Source organism: Nerophis ophidion, linkage group LG23 (assembly GCF_033978795.1).
Source record: "Nerophis ophidion isolate RoL-2023_Sa linkage group LG23, RoL_Noph_v1.0, whole genome shotgun sequence".
NCBI classification, from domain to species: Eukaryota; Metazoa; Chordata; class Actinopteri; order Syngnathiformes; family Syngnathidae; genus Nerophis; species Nerophis ophidion.
The window spans coordinates 31,250,007-31,275,422 of NC_084633.1; the positions used below are offsets into that span (position 1 = coordinate 31,250,007).

Genomic DNA, 25,416 nt, shown 5'->3' on the forward strand with positions numbered 1-25,416 from the left:
CTCCCAAAAAAAAAAAAAAAACTGGAATAAAGTCCGATGTAGCCAATGTGGGCTTGTAGTGAGATTTTACGTGCAAAACGTGGAGATCAGAGGAAGATGACGTGATTATGAAGGCCACCCCCACTCCTTCTTTTTTTTTTTTTTTTTTTAAGCGGAATCACGCCGGCTGCTTCAGTTTTACTATTTCCGTGCACGCATTTGACGTAAAGTGCTGCAGGAAGACGAACGGGATCGATTTCTCGCAAGTGCAGAGTCTCAGATATCCCAAGTCAGAATGCGCCGATCCATGGTCGATATCAGGGACCCCACACCTCAGCACCCACACCCTCCTCCTTTTTTTTTTTTTTTTTTTTTAAATGTCAGAAAACCATCCCATCTTCTGTCTTCATGTAATAGTTCGTCCAGATAAAATAAAATAAAAAAATAAAAAATACAATCTACAATCGGAGCAGCATCAGCATCCAGAATGGCTTTTCCAATATCCGGTACACACTTTGCTAACACCACCCTCCTCCTCCTCCTTCTCCTCCTCCTCCTCCTCCTCCTCCTCGACAGGAAACGTCCAAGACAGGCCGGCTACAACTGAGCGAACCCACCGTGGGTTTCTGTGGACGAATATCGGATTAGGGGAGGCAGTCGACCCAGGTCCTGGACTCAAGAAGCGGCAGCAGCACCATTCTGTCGTCCGGTGTCTCCTCCTCACCGGCGGTGCTCATATATGACTATAAGCCCCCTCCCGCCCAAAAAAACGTCTCTAAAAATGTCAAATAAGCGGACTTAAAAGTGGTTTAGCGTTCTAAAAATGGCTCTTTTGATCCAGAACTCGTAATGTTCCTCTTTATCGTCCCTCCTGGCTCCTTCTATTCATCCCATACGCTCAACATCAGCATCCGGGTTCCGCTTCACCCCCCGCCCCCTCCCTTCCCCTCCCTTCCCGTCGCTCTCCTGCACGCCCTCTCTCTCTTTTCTCTCTCTCCTTTTTTCGTTTTTCTTTGTACTGCAAAGTTCATTCTATGCAAGTGGCTGCAGGAAAAAAAAAGAAGCATACATGTGAAGAGTCACGACTAAAAGCATGAATTGAACTAAACATATGTACAAAATGACGTGAGAAGCCACATTGAATGAATAAATAATGTTAAATAACGTGAAAGACCACTTTTAAAGGCCTACTGAAAGCCACTACTACCCACCAAGAAGTCTGATAGTTTATATATCAATGATGAAATGTTAACGTTGCAACACATGCCAATACGGCCTTTTTAGTTTACTAAATTGCAATTTTAAATTTCCCGGGAGTTTCTTGTTGAAAACGTCGCGGAATGATGACGTGTACGCATGACATCACGGACTGTTAGGAAATATTAGCGCTGCGAGCACACACAGCTATAAGTCGTCTGCTTTAACCGCATAATTACACAGTATTCTGGAGATCTGTGTTGCTGAATCTTTTGCAATTTGTTCAATTAATATTGGAGAAGTCGAAGTAGAAAGATGGAGGTGGGAATATTTAGCCTTTAGCCACACAAACACACGGTGATTCCTTGTTTAAAATACCCGGAGGTGAAGCTTTCCTATGGATCAGAGCGGTCAAGCGAACATGGATTCCGACCAAATGTCAACCAGCAGTTTTTGGTGAGAAAATTGTGGTAAAAAGTCGCCACTTACCGGAGATCAGCTGAGCTTGTGCCGTTCAGACAGCTGCCGGCGACTTCCCTCAGACACTGGCCTCAAGACACCTGTGGACAAACCCCTCCGACTATCAGGTACTATTAAACTCACTAAAACACTAGCAACACAATAGAAAGATAAGGGATTTCCCAGAATAATCCTAGTAAATGTGTCTAAAAACATCTGAATCCGTCCCAATGCAATCGCCTTTTTTTTTTTTGGTTTTGTTTTGTTTTTTCCTAGCCCTTCGCTATCAATATCCTCAAACACGAATCTTTCATCCTCGCTCAAATTAATGGGGAAATTGTCGTTTTCTCGGTCCGAATAGCTCTTTTTGTTGGAGGCTCCCATTAAAAACAATATGAGGTTGTGAGGAGCCCTCAACAGGTGACGTCATTGTCTGCGACTTCCGGTAAAGGCAAGGCTTTTCTATTACCGACCAAAAGTTGTGAACTTTACCGTGGATGTTCTCTACTCAATCCATCCATCCATCCATTTTCTACCGCTTATTCCCTTTTGGGGTCGCGGGGGGCGCTGGCGCCTATCTCAGCTACAATCGGGCGGAAGGCGGGGTACAACCTGGACAAGTCGCCACCTCATCGCAGGGCCAACACAGATCCTTTCAGCAAAAATATGGCACTTGTCAACCGGCAGGTTTCTGTGAGAAAATTGTGGTAAAAAGTTGCCTCTTACCGGAGATCAGAGGAGCTTCAGTCCTGCTGCAGCTTTGTGACTTCTTTCAGAGACTGGCGTCAACACACCCGTGGACACACCCTTGCGACTATCGGGTACTTTTTAACTCACTAAAACACTAGCAACACAATAGAAAGATAAGGGATTTCCCAGAATTATCCTAGTAAATGTGTCTAAAAACATCTGAATTGCTCCCACTGCAATTGCCTTTTTTTTTCTTTCTTTTTTTTTCTTCTAGTCCTTCACTCTAAATTTCCTCATCCACGAATCTTTCATCCTCGCTCAAATTAATAGGGAAATTGTCGCTTTCTCGGTCCGAATAGCTCTTGCTGCCGGAGGCTCACATTATAAACAATGTGAGGATGTGAGGAGCCCTCACACAGGTGACGTCACGCACACATCGTCTGCTACTTCCGGTAAAGGCAAGGGTTTTTTATTATTTATTTATAAAGTTGCGAACTTTATCGTCAATTTTCTCTACTAAATCCTTTCAGCAAAAATATGGCAATATCGCGAAATGATCATCTATGACACATAGAATGGACCTGCTATCCCCGTTAGAATAAGAAAATCTCATTTCGGTAGGCCTTTTAGAAACATAAACACAGCTGGTGTTTTTTGGTTTGTTGTGAAGCTTTAATATGGAACAGAGTGGTCAAGCGAACATGTTTCTCTACCACATGTCAACCGGAAGGTTTTGGTGAGAAAATTGTGGTAATAAGTTGGCTCTTACCGTAAACATGAGCGGAGCGTGTGTCGTTTTTCCTGCAGCAGCTGTCAAATTGGCAACTGTGACTTTCTTGGCTCCTCCATGGCTTCACTCAGAGACACTGGCGGTCACCACACCCCTCCGACTTTCAGGCATGACTTTATAATCTCACTAAAACACTAGTAACACAATCAGATAAGGGATTTTCCAGAATTATCCTAGTAAATGTGTCTAATAACATCTGAATCGCTCCTGCCCTCCTCTTTTTTTTCTTCTTCTAGTCCTTCACTCTTACTTTCCTCATCCACGGAACTTTCATCCTCGCTGCAATTAATGGGGAAATTGACGCTTTCTCGGTCAGAATCGCTCGCGCTGACGGTGTCTATGATTGTAATCAATGTGCAGATTTGAGGAGCCCTCACACCGGTGACGTCATGCGCACATCGGCTTCTACTTCCGGTAAAGGCAAGGCTTTTTTATTAGCGACCAAAAGTTGGGAACTTTATCGTGGATGTTCTCTACTAAATCCTTTCAGCAAAAATATGGCAATATCGCAAAATGATCAAGTATGACACATAGAATGGACCTGCTATCCCCGTTTAAATGAGAAAATCTCATTTCAGTAGGCCTTTAAACGGTGTGGCAGACCACATTAATTAAATGGTTTGGCAAATCACAATAATAACATGACAAACCACATTGAATGACATGGAGGGCCAACTTAAATAATGTGAAGGAACACATTAAATGATGTGGCAGACCACATTGAATAACATGGTAGGCCACATTAAATGACGTGAAGGACCACATTAAATGATGTGCCACACCACGTTGAATGACATGGCGTGCCAGCTTAATGAGGTGACGGACCACATCAATGACGTGGCGGTCCACTTTAAATGACATTGCAGACCCCTTTGAATGGTTGTGACGGGCCACATTAAATGTCGTGGCAAAGCACGTTAATGACATGGTGGGCCACATAAACTAACGCAAAGGATCACATTAGGTGATGTGGCAGACCACACTGAACGACATGGCGTGCCATGTTAATTAGGCGACAGACAGTTTTAAATGAAGATCTGGGTTAGACACCTGTGCAGTATTAGAAACTACCAATTTCGATGCGGTGCAGTATCACCCCCAATTATGATAATGATATTGTATTAGAGCTGACAGCGCAGACTATACAGGAGACAGTGACGTGCGGTGAGGTTTATAGCTGGTGAGGCACTGACGTAATCAGAATCAGATTAACAAATATACAGTGATACAAGCAGTCCTGCAGCATGTTTACTTGTGCGTAATATCATGTGTGATACAAGCCATCCAACAGCGTGTTTACTTTTTGTGTGATATCATGTGCTATTCAAACAGTTCTGCAGTGTGTTTACATGTTTACCTGTGTGTGATGTCATATGCAATACAAGCAGTCCTGCAAGGCATTTACTTGTGTGATATCATGTGCAACAAAAGTGGTCCTGCAGAGTGTTTGCTCGTGTGTGATATTATGTGCAATACAAGCAGTCCTGCAAAGTGTTGACTTGTGTGCGATACAAGCAGTCCTGCAATGCTTTTACTCGTGTGTGATACCATGTGCAATACAAGCGGCCCTGCAGAATTTTTACTGGTGTGTTCTCATGTGCGATACAATCAGTCCTGCGGTGTGTTTATTTGCATTTTATATCATATGCAATACAAGCAGTTCTGCAAGGCATTTACTTTGTGCAACAAAAGTGGTCCTGCAGAGTGTTTGCTCGTGTGTGATATTATGTGCAATACAAGCAGTCCTGCAAAGTGTTGACTTGTGTGCGATACAATCAATCCTGCAGTGTTTACTTGCATTTTATATCATGTGCGATACAAGCAGTCCTGCAAGGCATTTACTTGTGTGATGTCATGTGCAATAAAAGCAGTCCTGCAAAGTGTTTACTTGTGTGCGATACAAGCAGTCCTGCTGAGAGTTTACTTGAGTTTGATACCATGTGCGATACAAGCAGTGCTTCAGCATGTAGCTCGGTTGGTAGAGCGGCCGTGCCAGCATCTTGAGGTTCCAAGTTTGATCCCCACTTCCGCCATCCTCATTGCTGCCATTGTGTCCTTGGGCAAGACACTTGACCCACCAGCTACTAGTGCCACCCACACTGGTTTAAATGTAACTTAGATCACGTGTTTCACTATGTAAAGCCCTTTGAGTCACTAGAGAAAAGCGCTATATAAATACAATTCACTTTACTTCACTATTTTGCTCATTTCAAGCATACAGCGATGCATTAACTTAAAGAAACGCGTCACGTTAGCTTTTTCCTTCGACAACATCACTGATTGCTGCTCACTGCAGACTTCATGAGAGACAACAAACAACTAGAAATTTCCACTCCGCTATGAAATGCGTGTGAATGCCTTGTGTGCACGAACCGGCAAACCGCTGATCGTGAGCAGAATTCAAATGCTTGAATGTCCAAGGTGAGTGGAGTGTGTGGATGTTGGAACAGTTTGAATCGCTTGAGAAATGTGGGATATGGAGAGGTTTGAATATTGCCCATTCATTTTCAATGGGAGGACAAACCTGGTACTTCCGGATAATCACGGAATTTTCGGAACCTCGAAACATGCTGGCTTAAATGTCCAGAGTGAGCGGAGTGTGGGGATGTTGGATCTGTTCAAATCAGATGAGAAATGTGGGATCTGCAGTTTCTTGTATGTTTCCCATTCATTGTCAATGGGGAGAAAATTATCAAAAAGCATGGAATTTTGGGAAAAGGACAACATGTTTTGCGTTGGACATGTGTGAAGAGCAGTGTGGGTGAATTGTTGACAGGTCAGAATCAAGTAAAAAAAAAAATTGAGAATTTTGGATATTGTAAAACTGTGAATACGTTCACTCATTTGAATGGGAATTTCCTAGAAATTTGGGAATTTGGGGTAAAACGGGAATAAAAATAAAAAGAAGTTAAAACAACAATTGTCCTAGATGTAATGAATGGGTCGGTATTGGAATTATTCTAAATGGTTGAAAAATGTTGACATATTAACAGTTTGAATTTAAATGGGTATTTCTTAGAGATGTCCGATAATATTGGACTGCCGATATTATCAGCCGATAAATGCTTTAAAATGTAATATCGGAAATTATCGGTTTCAAAATTATCGGGATCAGTTTCAAAAAAATTTAATGTATTACTTTTTAAAAATGCAGCTGCGTACACGGATGCAGGGAGTAGTAGAGAGCGCCAGCCCAGCCACGTAATAACTACGACTTTTCACACACACATGAATGCAATGCATACTTGATCAACAGCTGATCACACTGAAGGTAAACGTGTAAACAACTTTGACACTGTTACAAATATGCGCCACACTGTGAACCCACACCAAACAAAAATGACGAACACATTTCAGGAGAACATCTGCACTGTAACAACATAAACACAACAGACCAAATACCCCAAACCCCTTGCAGCATTAACTCTTCTGGACCCTAGAATATACACACCTGTCCCCCCCAAACCCACCCACCTCAACCTCCTCATGCTCTCTCAGGGAGAGCATGTCTCAAATTCCAAGCACTGTTTGAAAAAAATAATGCACTTTGTGACTTCAATAATAAATATGGGAGTGCCATGTTTGCATTTTTTTTCCATAACTTGAGTTGATTTATTTTGAAAACCTTGTTACATTGTTTAATGCATCCAGCGGGGCATCACAACAAAATTAGGCATAATGTGTTAATTTCACAACTCTATATATCGGTATCGGCAATTAAGAGTTGGACAAAATCGGAAAATAGGATATCGGCAAAAAAGCCATTATCGGACATTTCTTGTGTTTCAGGATTCTTGGAATTTCGAGAAAACCGGGAATTAATACGAAAAGATAAAGTGGTAGCTTTGTTGTCCCAATTAAGAAGAATGATTTGAAGGTGGAATGGTAAAAAAAACAGTTGACAATGTGGCATTTGAAAACTTTCAAGGAACAGGTTAAAATAGGGCTTTCCTAGAAATTGTTTTGAACTTAAAAAATAGTCATTTGATTGTCCTAAGTGAGTGGAGTGTGTGGATGGTGGAACGGTTCAAATCGGTTAAAAAAATGTGGGAATTGTGCCGGGTCGAAAAATTGGCCAATTCATTTTCAATGGGAAAAATGGGAATTTGGGGTGATTTAGGATATTGTGAGCTGTGGAGCGTGCCAAAGTTTTACGGTAGAATAATAATAGATTGTTTTTTTTGGGTGTAGAATCTTACATAATCTTCACATAATAAAACATCACTCACTGCCCAATGTCTGCTGTCATTAGGATGACGACTGCTTGGATGTTGATTTATTTCTGTGTAAATGAAAGATAATTTATAATACTTTTCATAGACCAGACAATATGACTTGTCGGTGGTCCTTGAACGTGCAGACCGAACAATATGACGTGCTGGTGGTCCCGGACGTGTGCGGATCGGAATTGTGCGGACCGGACAATATGACGTATCGGTTTTTCCTAGACCGGACAATATGACGTATCGGTTTTTCCTAGACCGGACAATATGACGTGTCGGTTTTTCCTAGACCGGACAATATGACTTATCGGTTTTTCCTAGACCAGACAATATGACGTGTCGGTTTTTCCTAGACCGGACAATATGATGTATCGGTGGTCCTGGACGTGTGCGGATCGGACAATATTACATGTCGTTTTTTTCCTAGACCGGACAATATGTAGCACGTGTTGTTTTTTCCTAGATCGGATTAATATGATGTGTCGTTTTTTCCAAGACCAGATCATATGACTTATCGGTTTTTCCTAGACCAGACAATATGATGTATCGGTGGTCCTGGACGTGTGCGGACTGGACAATATTATGTCGTTTTTTCCTCGATCAGATTAATATGACGTGTCGGTTTTTCCTAGACCGGACAATATGACATGTCGGTTTTTCCTAGACCGGACAATGTGGCGTATCGGTGGTCCTGGACGTGTGCAGACTGGACAATATTATGTTTAGTTTTTTCCTAGACCGGACAATATGACGTGTCGTTTTTTCCTAGATCGGATTAATATGACATGTCGTTTTTTCCTAGACCGGACAATATGACGTGTCGGTTTTTCCTAAACCGGACAATATGACGTGTCGGTTTTTCCTAGACCGGACAATATGGCATATCGTGGTCCTGGACGTGTGCGGACTGGACAATATTACGTGTCCTTTTTTCCAAGACCGGACAATATGATGTATCGGTGGTCCTTGTCTTCTGCGGACCTGGCAATTTGACGTGTCAGTTTTTCCTAGACTGGACAATATGACATGTCCGTTTTTCCTAGACCAGACAATATGACGTGTTTTTTTTTCCTAGACCAGACAACATGACGTGTCAATGGTCCTGGGCGTGTGTGGACCGGACAAAATGACGTGTCAGTTTTTCCTACACCAGACAATATGACGTGTTGGTTTTTCCTAGACAAAACAAAAACGATGTATAGGTGGTCCTGGACGTGTGCGGACCGGACAATTTGACGTGTCGGTTTTTCCTAAACCGGACAATATGACATGTCGGTTTTTCCGAGACCGGACAATATGACGTGTCGGTTTTTCCTAAACCAGCCAATATGACGTGTTTTTTTTTCCCTAGACCAGACAACATGACGTGTCAATGGTTCTGGGCGTGTGTGAACCGGACAATATGACCTGGTGGTCCTGGACGTGTGCGGATCAAACAATTTTACGTGTCGGTTTTTCCTAAACCGGACAATATTACATGTCGGTTTTTCCTAGACCGGACAATATGATGTATCGGTGGTCCTTGTCTTCTGCGGACCTGGCAATTTGACGTGTCAGTTTTTCCTAGACTGGACAATATGACATGTCCGTTTTTCCTAGACCAGACAATATGACGTGTTTTTTTTTCCTAGACCAGACAACATGACGTGTCAATGGTCCTGGGCGTGTGTGGACCGGACAAAATGACGTGTCAGTTTTTCCTACACCAGACAATATGACGTGTTGGTTTTTCCTAGACAAAACAAAAACGATGTATAGGTGGTCCTGGACGTGTGCGGACCGGACAATTTGACGTGTCGGTTTTTCCTAAACCGGACAATATGACATGTCGGTTTTTCCGAGACCGGACAATATGACGTGTCGGTTTTTCCTAAACCAGCCAATATGACGTGTTTTTTTTTCCCTAGACCAGACAACATGACGTGTCAATGGTTCTGGGCGTGTGTGAACCGGACAATATGACCTGGTGGTCCTGGACGTGTGCGGATCAAACAATTTTACGTGTCGGTTTTTCCTAAACCGGACAATATGACGTGTTGGTTTTTCCGAGACCAGACAATATGACGTGTTTTTTTTTCCTAGACCAGACAACATGACGTGTCAATGGTTCTGGGCGTGTGTGGACCGGACAATATGACCTGTCAGTTTTTCCTAGACCAGACAATATGACATGTCGGTTTTTCCTAGACCGGACAATATGTTGTGTCTGTTTTTCCTAAACCGGACAATATGACGTGTCGGTTTTTCCGAGACCGGACAATATGACGTGTCGGTTTTTCCGAGACCAGACAATATGACGTGTCGGTTTTTCCGAGACCGGACAATATGACGTGTCGGTTTTTCCGAGACCGGACAATATGACGTGTCGGTTTTTCCGAGACCGGACAATATGACGTGTCGGTTTTTCCGAGACCGGACAATATGGCGTGTCGGTTTTTCCTAGACCAAACAATATGACATGTCAGTTTTTCCTAGACAAAACAAAAACGATGTATAGGTGGTCCTTGACGTGTGCAGACCAGACAATTTGACGTGTCGGTTTTTCCTAGACTGGACAATATGACATGTTGGTGGTCCTGGACGTGTGCGGACGGGACAATATAAGGTGTCAGTTTTTCCTAGACCGGACAATATGACCTGTCAGTTTTTCCTAGACCGGACAATATGATGTGTCTGTTTTTCCTAAACCGGACAATATGACGTGTCGGTTTTTCCTAAACCGGACAATATGACGTGTCGGTTTTTCCTAGACCGGACAATATGGCATATCGTGGTCCTGGACGTGTGCGGACTGGACAATATTACGTGTCCTTTGTTCCAAGACCGGACAATATGATGTATCGGTGGTCCTTGTCTTCTGCGGACCTGGCAATTTGACGTGTCAGTTTTTCCTAGACTCGACAATATGACATGTCCGTTTTTCCTAGACCAGACAATATGACGTGTGTTTTTTTTCTAGACCAGACAACATGACGTGTCAATGGTCCTGGGCGTGTGTGGACCGGACAAAATGACGTGTCAGTTTTTCCTACACCAGACAATATGACGTGTTGGTTTTTCCTAGACAAAACAAAAACGATGTATAGGTGGTCCTGGACGTGTGCGGACCGGACAATTTGACGTGTCGGTTTTTCCTAAACCGGACAATATGACATGTCGGTTTTTCCGAGACCGGACAATATGACGTGTCGGTTTTTCCTAAACCAGCCAATATGACGTGTTTTTTTTTCCCTAGACCAGACAACATGACGTGTCAATGGTCATGGGCGTGTGTGAACCGGACAATATGACCTGGTGGTCCTGGACGTGTGCGGATCAAACAATTTTACGTGTCGGTTTTTCCTAAACCGGACAATATGACGTGTTGGTTTTTCCGAGACCAGACAATATGACGTGTTTTTTTTCCCTAGACCAGACAACATGACGTGTCAATGGTTCTGGGCGTGTGTGGACCGGACAATATGACCTGTCAGTTTTTCCTAGACCAGACAATATGACATCTCGGTTTTTCCTAGACCGGACAATATGATGTGTCTGTTTTTCCTAAACCGGACAATATGACGTGTCGGTTTTTCCGAGACTGGACAATATGACGTGTCGGTTTTTCCGAGACCAGACAATATGACGTGTCGGTTTTTCCGAGACCGGACAATATGACTTGTCGGTTTTTCCGAGACCAGACAATATGACGGGTCGGTTTTTCCGAGACCGGACAATATGACGTGTCGGTTTTTCCGAGACCAGACAATATGGCGTGTCGGTTTTTCCTAGACCAAACAATATGACATGTCAGTTTTTCCTAGACAAAACAAAAACGATGTATAGGTGGTCCTTGACGTGTGCAGACCAGACAATTTGACGTGTCGGTTTTTCCTAGACTGGACAATATGACATGTTGGTGGTCCTGGACGTGTGCGGACGGGACAATATAAGGTGTCAGTTTTTCCTAGACCGGACAATATGACCTGTCAGTTTTTCCTAGACCGGACAATATGATGTGTCTGTTTTTCCTAAACCGGACAATATGACGTGTCGGTTTTTCCTAAACCGGACAATATGACGTGTCGGTTTTTCCTAGACCGGACAATATGGCATATCGTGGTCCTGGACGTGTGCGGACTGGACAATATTACGTGTCCTTTTTTCCAAGACCGGACAATATGATGTATCGGTGGTCCTTGTCTTCTGCGGACCTGGCAATTTGACGTGTCAGTTTTTCCTAGACTGGACAATATGACATGTCCGTTTTTCCTAGACCAGACAATATGACGTGTTTTTTTTTCCTAGACCAGACAACATGACGTGTCAATGGTCCTGGGCGTGTGTGGACCGGACAAAATGACGTGTCAGTTTTTCCTACACCAGACAATATGACGTGTTGGTTTTTCCTAGACAAAACAAAAACGATGTATAGGTGGTCCTGGACGTGTGCGGACCGGACAATTTGACGTGTCGGTTTTTCCTAAACCGGACAATATGACATGTCGGTTTTTCCGAGACCGGACAATATGACGTGTCGGTTTTTCCTAAACCAGCCAATATGACGTGTTTTTTTTTCCCTAGACCAGACAACATGACGTGTCAATGGTCCTGGGCGTGTGTGAACCGGACAATATGACCTGGTGGTCCTGGACGTGTGCGGATCAAACAATTTTACGTGTCGGTTTTTCCTAAACCGGACAATATGACGTGTTGGTTTTTCCGAGACCAGACAATATGACGTGTTTTTTTTTCCTAGACCAGACAACATGACGTGTCAATGGTTCTGGGCGTGTGTGGACCGGACAATATGACCTGTCAGTTTTTCCTAGACCAGACAATATGACATGTCGGTTTTTCCTAGACCGGACAATATGACCTGTCAGTTTTTCCTAGACCAGACAATATGACATGTCGGTTTTTCCTAGACCGGACAATATGACGTGTCTGTTTTTCCTAAACCGGACAATATGACGTGTCGGTTTTTCCGAGACCGGACAATATGACGTGTCGGTTTTTCCGAGACCGGACAATATGACGTGTCGGTTTTTCCGAGACCAGACAATATGACGTGTCGGTTTTTCCGAGACCGGACAATATGACGTGTCGGTTTTTCCGAGACCAGACAATATGGCGTGTCGGTTTTTCCTAGACAAAACAAAAACGATGTATAGGTGGTCCTTGACGTGTGCAGACCAGACAATTTGACGTGTCGGTTTTTCCTAGACTGGACAATATGACATGTTGGTGGTCCTGGACGTGTGCGGACGGGACAATATAAGGTGTCAGTTTTTCCTAGTCCGGACAATATGACCTGTCAGTTTTTCCTAGATCAGAAATGTGACGTGTCGTTTTTTCCTAGACAGGACAATATGACATATCGGTTTTTCCTAGACCAGACAATATGACGTGTCGGTCTTTCTTAGACCGGACAATACGACGTGTCGGTCTTTCCTAGACGGAACAATATGACATGTCGGTTTTACCTAGACCGGACAATATGACGTGTCAGCGGTCCTTTACACGTGCGGACCGAACAATATGATGTGTCGATGATCCTAGGTCGACACGTCATTGTGTTCGGTGCGTATTTTCAGTATGTGTATGCATATATATATATATATATATATATATATATATATATATATATATATATATATATATATATGTATATACACACACTTGTCCAGTATGTACCCTGCATTCCGCCCGAATGCAGCTGGGATAGGCTCCAGCACCTCCTGCAACCCCGAAAGGGACAAGCGGTAGAAAATGGATGGATGGGATACACACACGCACACACGCACACACAATACAATTGACTTTGCTGTCAATTTTTCATCGTTTACATTTCTTTTAACTGTAATTTATATGGCAATTATTATTCTGTCACTGTAAATTGTTTGCTTGTTTTTTTATTAATGTTTTAATTTTTTTCTGTATTGTGCAGTTATAATCATATGCTTTTACATGTGATTGTATTGAGTTTGTGAACCCCAGGAAGAATAGAGGGTTGTTGTGGCAACCAGCTAATAGGGGATCCTTAATAAAAAAAACAAATCAAATCAAATCAATTGTAAGAAGTTTGTGACGTTCGCTAAGCATGGTGGCTAAAGGTGCTTCTTTCAAGATGCAGTTCAGGCACGGACACAGCGTAACGGTAAGAAATGTAGATTTATTAACTAAAAAACACGCTAAGAACAAAAACACTGGTGCTAGTTGGATAAGACAAACCAAAAGCGCTAGCAAGGAGGCTAGGGAACTAAACACAGGGATAGCGTGGAAGCTAATCGGTATAAAACAGGATTACCAGAGTCAAGAGATAGCGATCGTCACTGTTGTGGGAAATAAGGCTAGGATCAGAGAGCGAGTAACAGAAAATGCAGGCTTAAATAAGGATAGTAATCAACAAGCAGGTGAGAGTCCAGAAACATGGAACAGGTGAAACAAATATGCAACCATGGCAACAGAAACCAATCAGGAAGTGCGCAAACAAACTCAAAAATCTAAACAACGAACGATCCGAGCAGCGGATCGCAACAAAGTTTCCCTTTTTGTCATTTGAATTGCTTTGTCTTTTTGTTATTTTGGTGTCCAAAATTGTATTACATATTTATTTTTTTCTGAAATGTTGGGTTTTTTTCTCGTCATTTTTTTTGGGTGAGTAAATGGTAAGTTGTATTGTCTTTTTATTAATTTAGTTTTTTGAACATTCTGAAAAATGTTTTTTTCTTTTTTTTTTGCATAATAAAATTGTAAGTTGTTTTGTCTTTTCTTATTCTGGTTTGTGTAATTGTAAATAGTTGTGCTTATTATTACTATGTTTTCTCTAATTGTATTTAGTTTCATGAAATATAAAAGTGTTCTCCATTGAATGAAATTTGTCCACTGTTCCTGCATTGTGGCATTTTTTTTTTTTTTTTAAGATTTATTGATCATACGACTCACAGATGGAATTTATTAAAATTACAACAACAAAAACACGACATTCTTGCATCCTGCAGGTATTAAAACTCAGGGCCACACCGAATAAGAAAATGCATAAAAGCTTGCAAGGTGTAAACATAAAGCAGTGCAAATATGAAATTATTAGACAGGAAGTTCATCATACGAATGTGAACAACACAAACAGAGGCGTAATCTTTTTTTTTTTTTTTTTAATTATATGCTACTTTGGATGATCAAAAAGGTTAAAAACATTAAAGTGCTCACCCTCATTCTTCCTTTTTGGAACAAAGTTATGGAAAAATAAAACAGCCCTAAAGTTGCATTATCCCAAACCCAGAGGGGCATTGAACAAGCCCAAAAAAAAGTGTATATTTTTGCACACTTTCAAAATAGTTTACGCCGCACCTGTGTGCAATCAGACAGATGACCTTTGCATGACGGACAGTCACGTTGGACGACAGGCCATCATGCAGTAACCCACACCATGTCTAAGCTGCATTACTGCTGTGACCGAGGCTCACATTGTAATATGGGCCCCTGGGTCGCTCCAATCTTAATCCTTTTTAATCTTTAATCTCTTGGTGCAGTCACTGTTGTAACATATCATTCCATTTATCCTTGACAATGCACGTGAGGGATGAAACATCATCAAAATAAAAAAAACATTTAAAAAAAAAAATCCTACTTTTATCCTTACATACATACATACATACTTCAATAATGTATTTAGGGTTTCAGTAAAGTACTCCTTGCGACCACAAGAGGTCACTGTTACTACTTTTGTATTCATAACACACAGACATTTTATTATAGCCTTTTCTCCAAAATACATTTCTTATATTATATTTTAGTACTTAATATTATATTCTAATTTGGTAATATGTTATTTACAACTTTTATAATATATTTTAAAAAATGATATACCCTGTCTGATGATATTGTTTTTTTTACTGTGGTTGTAGTCTGCAGTGATACAAAACTGTACTACAAGGAGTGTTTAATAATGATACTATTGCAACAGAAGTACCACATTATGTATGATACGTAAGAGTGCTTTTAATATTTTGCCCGTATCATTATTTGAAAGCAACTTGAAGTATTTGTATCAACTGTGTTATTTTTGTGTAATGTATTTACGCAGCAATCTAAGATTGCATTTGAAAAAGTTAAAGTACCACTAGGTGTGGTGAAATTATCCTCTGCATTTGACCCATCACCCTTGATCACCTCCTGGGAGGTGAAGGGAGCAGTGAGCATTAGCGGTGGCCGGGCCCGACAAGAATTTTGGTGATTTAACCCCCAATTCCAACCCTTTATGTTGAGTGTCAAGCAGATAGGTAATGGGTCCCAATTTTTTTATAGTCTTTGATATAATCTTCATTTAATATAATAGTAATTATTGAAGGGCATCCTATAGACCAGGGGTCACCAACGTGGTGCCCGTAAGGACCAGATGAGTAGCCCGCTGGCCTGTTCTAAAAATAGCTCAAATATCAGCACTTACCAGTGAGCTGCCTCTATTTTTTAAATTGTATTTATTTACTAGCAAGCTGGTCACGCTTTGCTCGACATTTTTAATTCTAAGAGAGACAAAACTCAAATAGAATTTGAAAATCCAAGAAAATATTTTAAAGACTTGGTCTTCACTTGTTTAAATCAATTTGTTTATTTTTTTACTTTGCTTCTTATAACTTTCAAAAAGACAATTTTAGAGAAAAAATACAACCTTAAAAATGATTTTAGGATTTTTAAACACATATACCTTTTTACCTTTTAAATTCCTTCCTCTTCTTTCCTGACAATTTAAATCAATGTTCAAGTAAATTAATTTTTTTCATTGTAAAGAATAATACATTTTAATTTAATTCTTCATTGTAGCTTCTGTTTTCTTTCGACGAAGAATATTTGTGAAATATTTCTTCAAACTTATGATTAAAATAAAATAAAAAAAAAATTCTGGCAAATCTAGAAAAATCTTTAGAATCAAATTTAAATCTTATTTCAAAGTCTTTTGAATTACTTTCAAAATTTTTGATCTGGAAAATCTAGAAGAAATAATGATTTGTCTTTGTTAGAAACATAACTTGGTCCAATTTGTTATATATTCTAACAAAATGCAGATTGGAATTTAACCTATTTAAAACATGTCATCAAAATTCTAAAATTAATCTTAATCAGGAAAAATTACTAATGATGTTCCATAAATTATTTTTTTTAATCTTTTCAAAAAGATTCGAATTAGCTATTTTTTCTCTTCTTTTTTTCGGTTGAATTTTGAATTTTAAAGAGTCGAAATTGAAGATGAACTATGTTTCAAAATGTAATTTTAATTTTTTTCGTGTTTTCTCCTCTTTTAAACCGTTCAATTAAGTTATTTTTTCATCTACAAAAAACCTTCCGTAAAAGGAAATAAAATGTACAACGGAATGACAGACAGAAATACCAATTTTATATATATATATATATATATATATATATATATATATATATATATATATATATATATATATATATATATATATATATATATATATATATATATATATATATATAAAGATTTATTTATTAAAGGTAAATTGAGCAAATTGGCTATTTCTGGCAATTTATTTAAGTGTGTATCAAACTGGTAGCCCTTTGCATTAATCAGTACCCAAGAAGTAGCTCTTTGTTTCAAAAAGTTTGGTGACCCCTGCTATAAACTATCCATCCATCCATACATCCATTTCCTACCGCTTATTCCCTTTAGGGTTGCGGGGGGCGCTGGTGCCTATCTCAGCTACAATTGGGCAGAAGGCGGGGTACACCCTGGACAAGTCGCCACCTCATTGCAGGGCCAACACAGATAGACAGACAACATTCACATTCACATTCACATTCACACACTAGAGCCAATTTAGTGTTGCCAATCAACCTATCCCCAGGTGCATGTCTTTGGAAGTGGGAGGAAGCCAGAGAACCCGGAGGCAACACACGCAGTCACGGGGAGAACATGCAAACTCCACACAGATAGATCCCGAGCCCGGGATTGAACCCTGACTACTCAAGACCTTCGTATTGTGAGGGAGACGCCCTAACCCCTCTGCCACCGTGAAGCCTCCTATAGACTACCGGCCTAAAAAAATGTTTAGGGGATGAGTACTTCTTCCATTTCAAAATAAGATTTTAATCTGAAAAAACTGAATAGAACATTAGTCCCTCTTCCCGTCACGCTTAAAAGTTTGCAGCTTTGCTCTATCGCAGCATTATTAAAAAATAAAAAAAATTCCAAGCATATTTGAATGAACAAAAAATATCAATATATAAATAAAGTTAATTTATTCATTGTCCTAGATGTAATGAATAGGTTGGTGTTGGAATTTTTCAAAATGGTTTAAAAATGTTCACATAGTTGTCAGAGTTATTAGTTGTTGACGAACCCCTAATTAAAACAAAACAAGAACAAACAAAAAGCACACACGTGGGCAGAATAACAAACTAAGGGAGGTAGCACTGGGAGCTAGAAAACAAAAAGGAACTTTAGTATGGAAGCTAGTGGATAGCAAACAGAAAAACTGGAAATAAATAATAGCCAACAAGAACAGCTTACCGCTACGACGACCAGGACAAATTGTAGCACGACAGGTTATAGCTAAAAAGAATCACATCGACACGACAAGAGCAACATATGGCAACGACAAGTCCAAATGACAATACAATGATCCAGCAACTGACACAAGACAAAGCAGGTACAAATAGGAGCGGGCTGATTGGCAACGGGTGTGGCCAGGTGCCTATCAGCCGCAGCTATGGAGGAACACAGCACTCAGGGAACAAGACAGGAAGCTGACAAAATAGGAGCACAGGACAGGCACTAAAGACAGGAGATACTAAACACAGAGGAAAAAACTAAAACATCGACAAACTGTCAGGGGAAAGCCTGACAATAGTAACAGTTTGAATTTATATGGGTATTTCGGAATTCCTGGAATTTCGGGAAAATTGGGTATTTGTACGGGGAAAAAAAGTGGTAGTTTCGTTGTCCCAATTAAGAAGAATGTTTTGAAGGTAGAATGATAAAAAAAAGGTTTGAAAATGTGGCTTTTGAAAACTTTCCAGGAAGAGTTGCAAATAGGGTTTTCCTGGAATTATTTTGGAACTTGGAAAATGGTAGTTTGATTGTCCAAAGTGAGTGTAGTGTGTGGAAGGTGGAATGGTTCAAATCGGTTGAGAAATGTGGGAATTGTGCCAGTTTGAAAAATAGACCATTCATTTTCAAAGGGAAAAATTAACGGTAAAAAATGGGATCTCTGGGTAATCTAGGACATTGTGAGCTGTGGCGCACGCCAACGTTTTGCGGTGGAATAATGAGAGATCGCATTTTGGTGTAAAATTGTTTGAGCCTTCACATAAAACATCACTTACTGTCCAATGTCTGCTGTCATTAGGATGCCGACTGCTTGGATGTTGATTTATTTCTGTGTAGATGAAGAATAATTTATAATCCTCGAGAATAAAAAAAAAAAGGAGATGAAACAAAGCGTCTTTTGGTGTCTTTCTCCCTGTCTCCGGGTCTATATTGGCTGTCAAAGTTGACCAACTTGTCAGACTATGTCCTACATAAATAAAATACTGTAATTGGATTTTGATATAAAAAAATCTTTTTTATCTTCATGGATTGAAAATTAACACCAGTGAGTTGATTGATGAACATTATCACATAATTTATTCAGAAAGTATAAATAACGACAAAGTATATATACTATTAACCGCAACAGGTAATTGTAAAAAAAAACCAACAACATTCCATTCATTTTCTACCGCTTATCATACTTGCCAACACTCACGATTTTCCCGGGAGACTCCCGAATTTCAGTGCCTTTCCCGAAAATCTTCGGGGGCAACCATTCTCCCAAATTCCTCCCAATTTCCACCCGGACAACAATATTGGGGACGTGCCTTAAAGGCACTATGTTTAGCGTCCTCTACAACCTGTCGTCACGTCCGCTTTTCCTTCATACAAACAGCGTGCCGGCCAAATCACATAATATATGTGGCTTTAAACACACACAAGTGAATGCAAGGCATACTTGAGCCAAAGCCATACAAGTCACACTGAGGGTGGCCGTATAAACAACTTTAACACTGTTACAAATATGCGCCACACTGTGAACCCACACCAAACAAGAATGACAAACACATTTTGAGAGAACATCAGCACCGTAACACAACAGAACAAATATCCAAAAACCCTTGCAGCACTAACTCTCCCGGTATGCTACAATATACACCCCGGCCCCATCTCCCGAATTTGGAGGTCTCAAGCTTGGCAAGTATGCCGCTTTTCCCTTTTATGATGTGTAGAATTTCAGAATGTGCTTGTTCTATTTTGAAACAAAACAACAATCTGAATGTTATGCCCAATTGATTGCAGACTCTTACTGACACTTAGTGGCGATATGAAATACTACACCTCATTAGTTTGGGCACTTCAGGGTTGACGATGTCAGTTCATTTCATGAGACAACTGAGAAGTATACAAGTTGTGTTAGCTCTTACAAGCTTTGGAAAAGATAAGTCTGTAAGTAGACTGTTTACCTTGTTTATGTAACTCAATATTAAAGGCCTACTGAAACCCACTACTACCGACCACGCAGTCTGATAGTTTAAATATCAATGATGAAATATTAACATTGCAACACATGCCAATACGGCCTTTTTAGTTTACTAAATCGCAATTTTAAATTTCCCGCGAGGTATCCGGTTGAAAACGTCGCGGAATGATGACGCTTATGTTGACACGTGCTTGTGACGTTATTTGTTGGAGCGGACATTTCAGCCCAGCACCACTTGCGGCTAAAAGTCGTCTCTTTTCATCGCGCAATTACACAGTATTTTGGACATCAGTGTTGCTGAATCTTTTGCAATTTGTTCAATTAATAATGGAGACGTCAAAGAAAAATGTTGTTGGTGGAAAGTGGTGTATTGCAGCTGACTTTAGCAACCGAAACACAGCCGGTGTTTCTTTGTTTGTTGTGAAGCTTTAACACAGAGCGGTCAAGCGAACATGTTTCTCTACCACATGTCAACCAATTGTGATATTAAGTACGTTCTTACTTCAGCAGATTATGCGACTTCCTCCTGCATCTGTCAAAAAGGTAGCAGTGATCTTGGCTCCTCCATTGGGTTCTCTCAGAGACACTGGCGTTCACCGCAACCCTCCGACTTTCATGTATGACTTTATAATCTCATTAAAACACTATTAACACAATAAGCAGATAAGGGATTTTCCAGAGTTATCCTAGTAAATATGTCTAATAACATCTGAATCGCTCCTACTGCCGTTGTCTGGAGCCAGCGCCTTTTTTTTTTTTTTTAGTTCTTCACTCTAACTTTCCTCATCCACAAATCTTTCATCCCCGCTCAAATTAATGGGGAAATCGTCGCTTTCTCGGTCCGAATTGCTCCTGCTGCTGGTGGCTATGATTATAAACAATATGAGGATGTGAGGAACACTACAACCCGTGACGTCACGCGCACATCGTCCGCTACTTCCGGTACTGGCAAGGCTTTTTTATTAGCGACCAAAAGTTGCGAACTTTATCGTCGATGTTCTCTACTAAATCCTTTCAGCAAAAATATGGCAATATCGCAAAATGATCAAGTATGACACATAAAATGGACCTGCTATCCCCGCTTAAATAAGAAAATCTCATTTCAGTAGGCCTTTAAGGTGGAAAGTGGTTCAATTTGATAGTAAGATGTTTATTGAAAAACAATGTTTGTGCATTGTTTGAATGGATGTTTTGAGGACCTAAAATGGCGGCCAGTCCTATATTTCCACCATCGAAATAGTTTCAACACTCATCAGTATTTGTTTGTTGATACTAATGTATATTTGAGTAAAGTTAATATTTACATATTGTGTGTTACATTTGAGTATGTTATTTGAATCACATAGCTTATACATTTGTAAATTTGTCATCGTGTGTATTTCAGTTCTACAAAAAATACAAGTCCAGTGCAAGACAAAAGTAAAGATACTAAAAAAACAAAGCAAGATCAACAACAATAAAGAGCCTAAATGGATTTATCTGCTTTGGAACTTTAATAGATGTCTTGGATTGTTTGTTAGCTGTCTGCCAAGTTGTATAACCTCAACACGTACTGTATAGTGAGGGCAGAACACTGAAGTTGTCTTTATTTTTAAGTTATCGTGCCGTGATTTTACAAGTCCGGCCCACTTGGGAGTAGATTTTTCTCCATGTGGCCCCCGATCTAAAAGGAATTTGACACCCCTGATCTAGAATAAACGAGAAGGCAGCGCTTATAATAAGAATATCACTAATACTTGGTAAATATTCAGGTTCCGAAATGTAAACAGAGTCTTGTTTGCGCTTTTTGGATGTTTTTTTAAAGGGCTTTTCAGTGGTGGAATAGATGACTTCGCATTGACTCCATTGTAAGCATACTTTTATTCATGGGTTAGAGTGCATTAAAAAGAATACAACCGTCTTCTTGTCTCTCATAATGATTGTGACCATTTGTTATTATTGTGATTGTAGTTTGCAATGATGTACAAAACTGTACTAGGAGGAATGTTTAATGAGATTTTAATCTGAAAAAAACTGAACAGCAGTCCCTCTTCCCGTCAAGCTTATACGTTTGCAGCTTTGCTCTGTCGCAGAATTATTCAAAAATAAATAAAATAAAATAAATTCAAGCATATTTTCAAGCATTACAATGGTTTAATGAACTGAAAATATCAATATTGCAGTAGTATTGATCACTACATGAGACTCAACCAATCAGAGTCTGTGACTATGTGGGTGTTACAGGGCAGTAGTTCTCAAACCCATCCATTTTCTACCGCAAGTCTCGTTCGGGGTCGCGCGGGGCGTTACTGTAGCCTATCTCAGCTGCATTCGGGTGGAAGGCGGGGTACACCCTGGACAAGTCGCCACCTCATCGCAGTAGTTTTCAAACCACCTCAGAAAACACCCGACTCTCCAAGTACAGTAGCGCAGTAGGCCTAAGTATTCGTTTAAAACAAGGTTTTATTTGACATGTATATTTGATATTTTTGGCCAAGGAAACTTTACACACAGTTTGAAAATAGGGAAATAAAACACTGTACTTTAATCAAGTTATTATTTGGCCTGCCACTAAATGGAGCCTGTGTACCCCTAATTTGAGAGAATTCTCACTATGTAAAATAAAAAACTATTTTATGCCCTAGCTCAAGGCGCTAGAGCCGCGCGGCTCTTTAGCGCCGCCCTGGTGGCTCTCTGGACTTTTTTCAAAACTGTATAAAAAATGGAAAAAAATGAGGGGTTAAAAAACATTTTTTTTGTTTTAATATGGTTTCTGTAGGAGGACAAACATGACACACACCTCCCTAATTGTTATAAAGCCCTCTGTATTAAACATGCTTCACTGATTCGAGTATTTGGCCAGCGCCGTTTTGTCCTACTTATTTTGGCGGTCCTTGAACTCACCTTAGTTTGTTTACATGTATAACTTTTTCCGACTTTCTAGGACGTGTTTTATGACACATCTTTTTCTGTCTCATTTTGTCCACCAAACTTTTAACGCTGTGCATGAATGCACGAAGGTGAGTTTTGTTGATGTTATTGACTTGTGTGGGGTTCTAGTCAGACATGTTTGGTCACTGCATGACTGCAAGCTAATCGATGCTAACATGCTATTTAGGCTAGCTATATGTACATATTGCATCATTATGCCTCATTTGTAGCTATATTTGAGCTCATTTAGTTTACTTTAAGTGCTCTTAATTCAATTTATATCTCATGACACACTATCTGTATGTAATATTGCTTTTAATTTTTTGCAGACGGATTTGTTTTTGTATTTTTGGTCCAATATGGCTCTATCAACATTTTGGGTTGCCGACCCCTGCCCTAGCTACAGAATTATTCAATTTATAATGAATAATTCCCACATAACGTAATTAATTTAGCGATGAAAAAAGTGTTTACTGTACAATATTTTGGCCCTCATACAAATTGTATAGATCTAGACATGATATGTACACTCCGGAAGTCAAAAACATATTTTTCAATGTAACAATAAAATTTATTGGGCATGTGATAGTCTTGAAAGGAGTCCAGTATTTGGACAATGTGATTCTACTGACACCCAGTGTTTGCTTCTAAGTGCGTGCGGCACAAAACAAAACGAGTAAAACAACAATACAGTGTTTGTATGGTGGCTAAGAATTCCAAACGCCGCCACAGGCTAAGACAGGGGGGTGATTGACATCTACGATGACATGTTTGACGTGAATCCGAAACATGCACTTACTTTAGCCCATGGCGGATGAAGGTGACAGAATGGAGCAGAGCGCCAAAACCTTGAAAAAGACTGCATTGAACAGAAACAACATAGAAGAACTAACAGACGGTCGACACACTTTTCTTCCGCAGGTGGTTTAGCTTAGTATAATGACAAGACCACGCCCACTGGGCGACCCGGAATCCACCAGGTGGCCAATTACAGTAAATGCATACTAATTATTTGTTGTTGTTATTGTGGAAATCCTGTGCTTTCTGAACACTGAAAACATGAACAACAAATTCCTAAAGTTTGATTCAATGTTATTGAAAAAAACCTTAATCCTTATGCAAACTTATTGCTACCTGTTTTTGTGTATTTGGCATCTGCATAAGTCCTGAAAACTGGAAATCAAACCACGGAGATATTTACCAAACAAATTGGCCTTCCTTCTTGCTTCTCTGGATATTGTCCCACATGTGACGTGACCATGTATGGTCGAGGTTTACCCGAAGACCGCTGTAGTCCGACGAGTTGGACTACGTTCACACTGCAGGCCGAAGTGGCCCAAATCAAATTGTTTTGGGGCCAATCCGGCCCAAATCGGATTGTTATGGCCCAAATTGGTTCTGGGCCCAAATTGTTGTTGCCCAAATTGGAGAGGCAAGTTTTTGGCCCAAAACCCAAATAGTTTTGGCCCAAATCGGCCCAAATCGGATTGTTTGGGGAACAAATCGGTCCCAATCAGCCCAAATTGGTGCAAATCAGATTCTTTTTGGCCCAAATCGGTTTTGGTCCAAATTATTTTGGCCCAAATTGAAGAGCTTGAGATTTCAATAAAAACACATACTATATTTCTTAGCTGCTTTACAGTTATGGTATTTCACGCCTCTGATTCATTATTAATTAGCATTATATCTATCAAACTATAAACAATATTATCATAAATAGAATACATTCTCACCTAACTGTGTTTCCTTCCATCAGTTTCTCGCCTTTCTCTCCCTCTAGTTTGTGTTTATTTTCAAAGTTTTTTTTGGCACAAAACCCAAACTGTTTTGGCCTAAATCGGCCCAAATTGGCTTAATTCAGATTGCTTTGGACCAAAACCCAAATTGTTTTGTCCCAAATCAGCCCAAATCGGCCCAAGTTTGACCCAAATCAGCCCAAAAACCGGCCCAAATTGGCCTGAATCAAATTGTTTGGGGTCCCAAAATGGCCCAAATCAGCCCAAATTGGCCCAAATTGGCCATATTTGACCCAAATCAGCTCAAATCCACCCAAATCACATTGTTTGGGGCCCAAATCGGTTCTGACCCTAATTGTTTTGGTCCAAATAGGAGAGCCAAGATTTTTGGCCGGAAACCCAAATTGTTTTGGTCGAAATCGGATTGTTTTGGCCCAAACCGGTCCCAAACGGCCCAATTTTTCCTCTGTGTATGTTTGGCCAAACAATCCGATTGTTTAGGCCCAAATCAGATTGTTTGGCCGAACAGAATCCGATTCGCGGGTCATTTGGGGAAAATTTGGCACGATTGGGACCAATTTGGGCCAAAACATTCCGAATTGAGCCCCAAACATTCTGATTTCGACAGATATGGGACAAATTTGGGACAATATCGGTAAAATTTGGGACGATTATGGCCGATCTGGCCCGATTTGGACTGATTTGTGCTGATTTGGGCTGAATTTAGGCCGATTTGGGCCAAAACAATCCGATTTGGGCCCCAAACAATCTGATTTGGGCCAATCTGGGCCACAAACAACTCGATTTGGGACAATTTGGGACGGTTTTTGGGCTGATTTGGGTCAAATTTGGGCCGATTTGGGTTGATTTAGGCCAAAACAATTTGGGTTTTGGGCCAACTTCATTATGTCTGG

The 25,416-nt window shown here is 40.3% G+C and overlaps 1 long non-coding RNA gene across 1 annotated transcript; it reads right to left on the bottom strand.

The window, feature by feature from the left end:
* On the bottom strand, nucleotides 1–23,668 carry LOC133541065 (uncharacterized). The gene is made up of 3 exons (XR_009803787.1): nucleotides 23,566–23,668; nucleotides 1,666–1,736; nucleotides 1–1,023 (listed from the first exon to the last, which is right to left on the bottom strand). It is a non-coding gene; the product is annotated as an uncharacterized LOC133541065 (long non-coding RNA).
* Nucleotides 23,669–25,416: the final 1,748 nt, after the last annotated feature.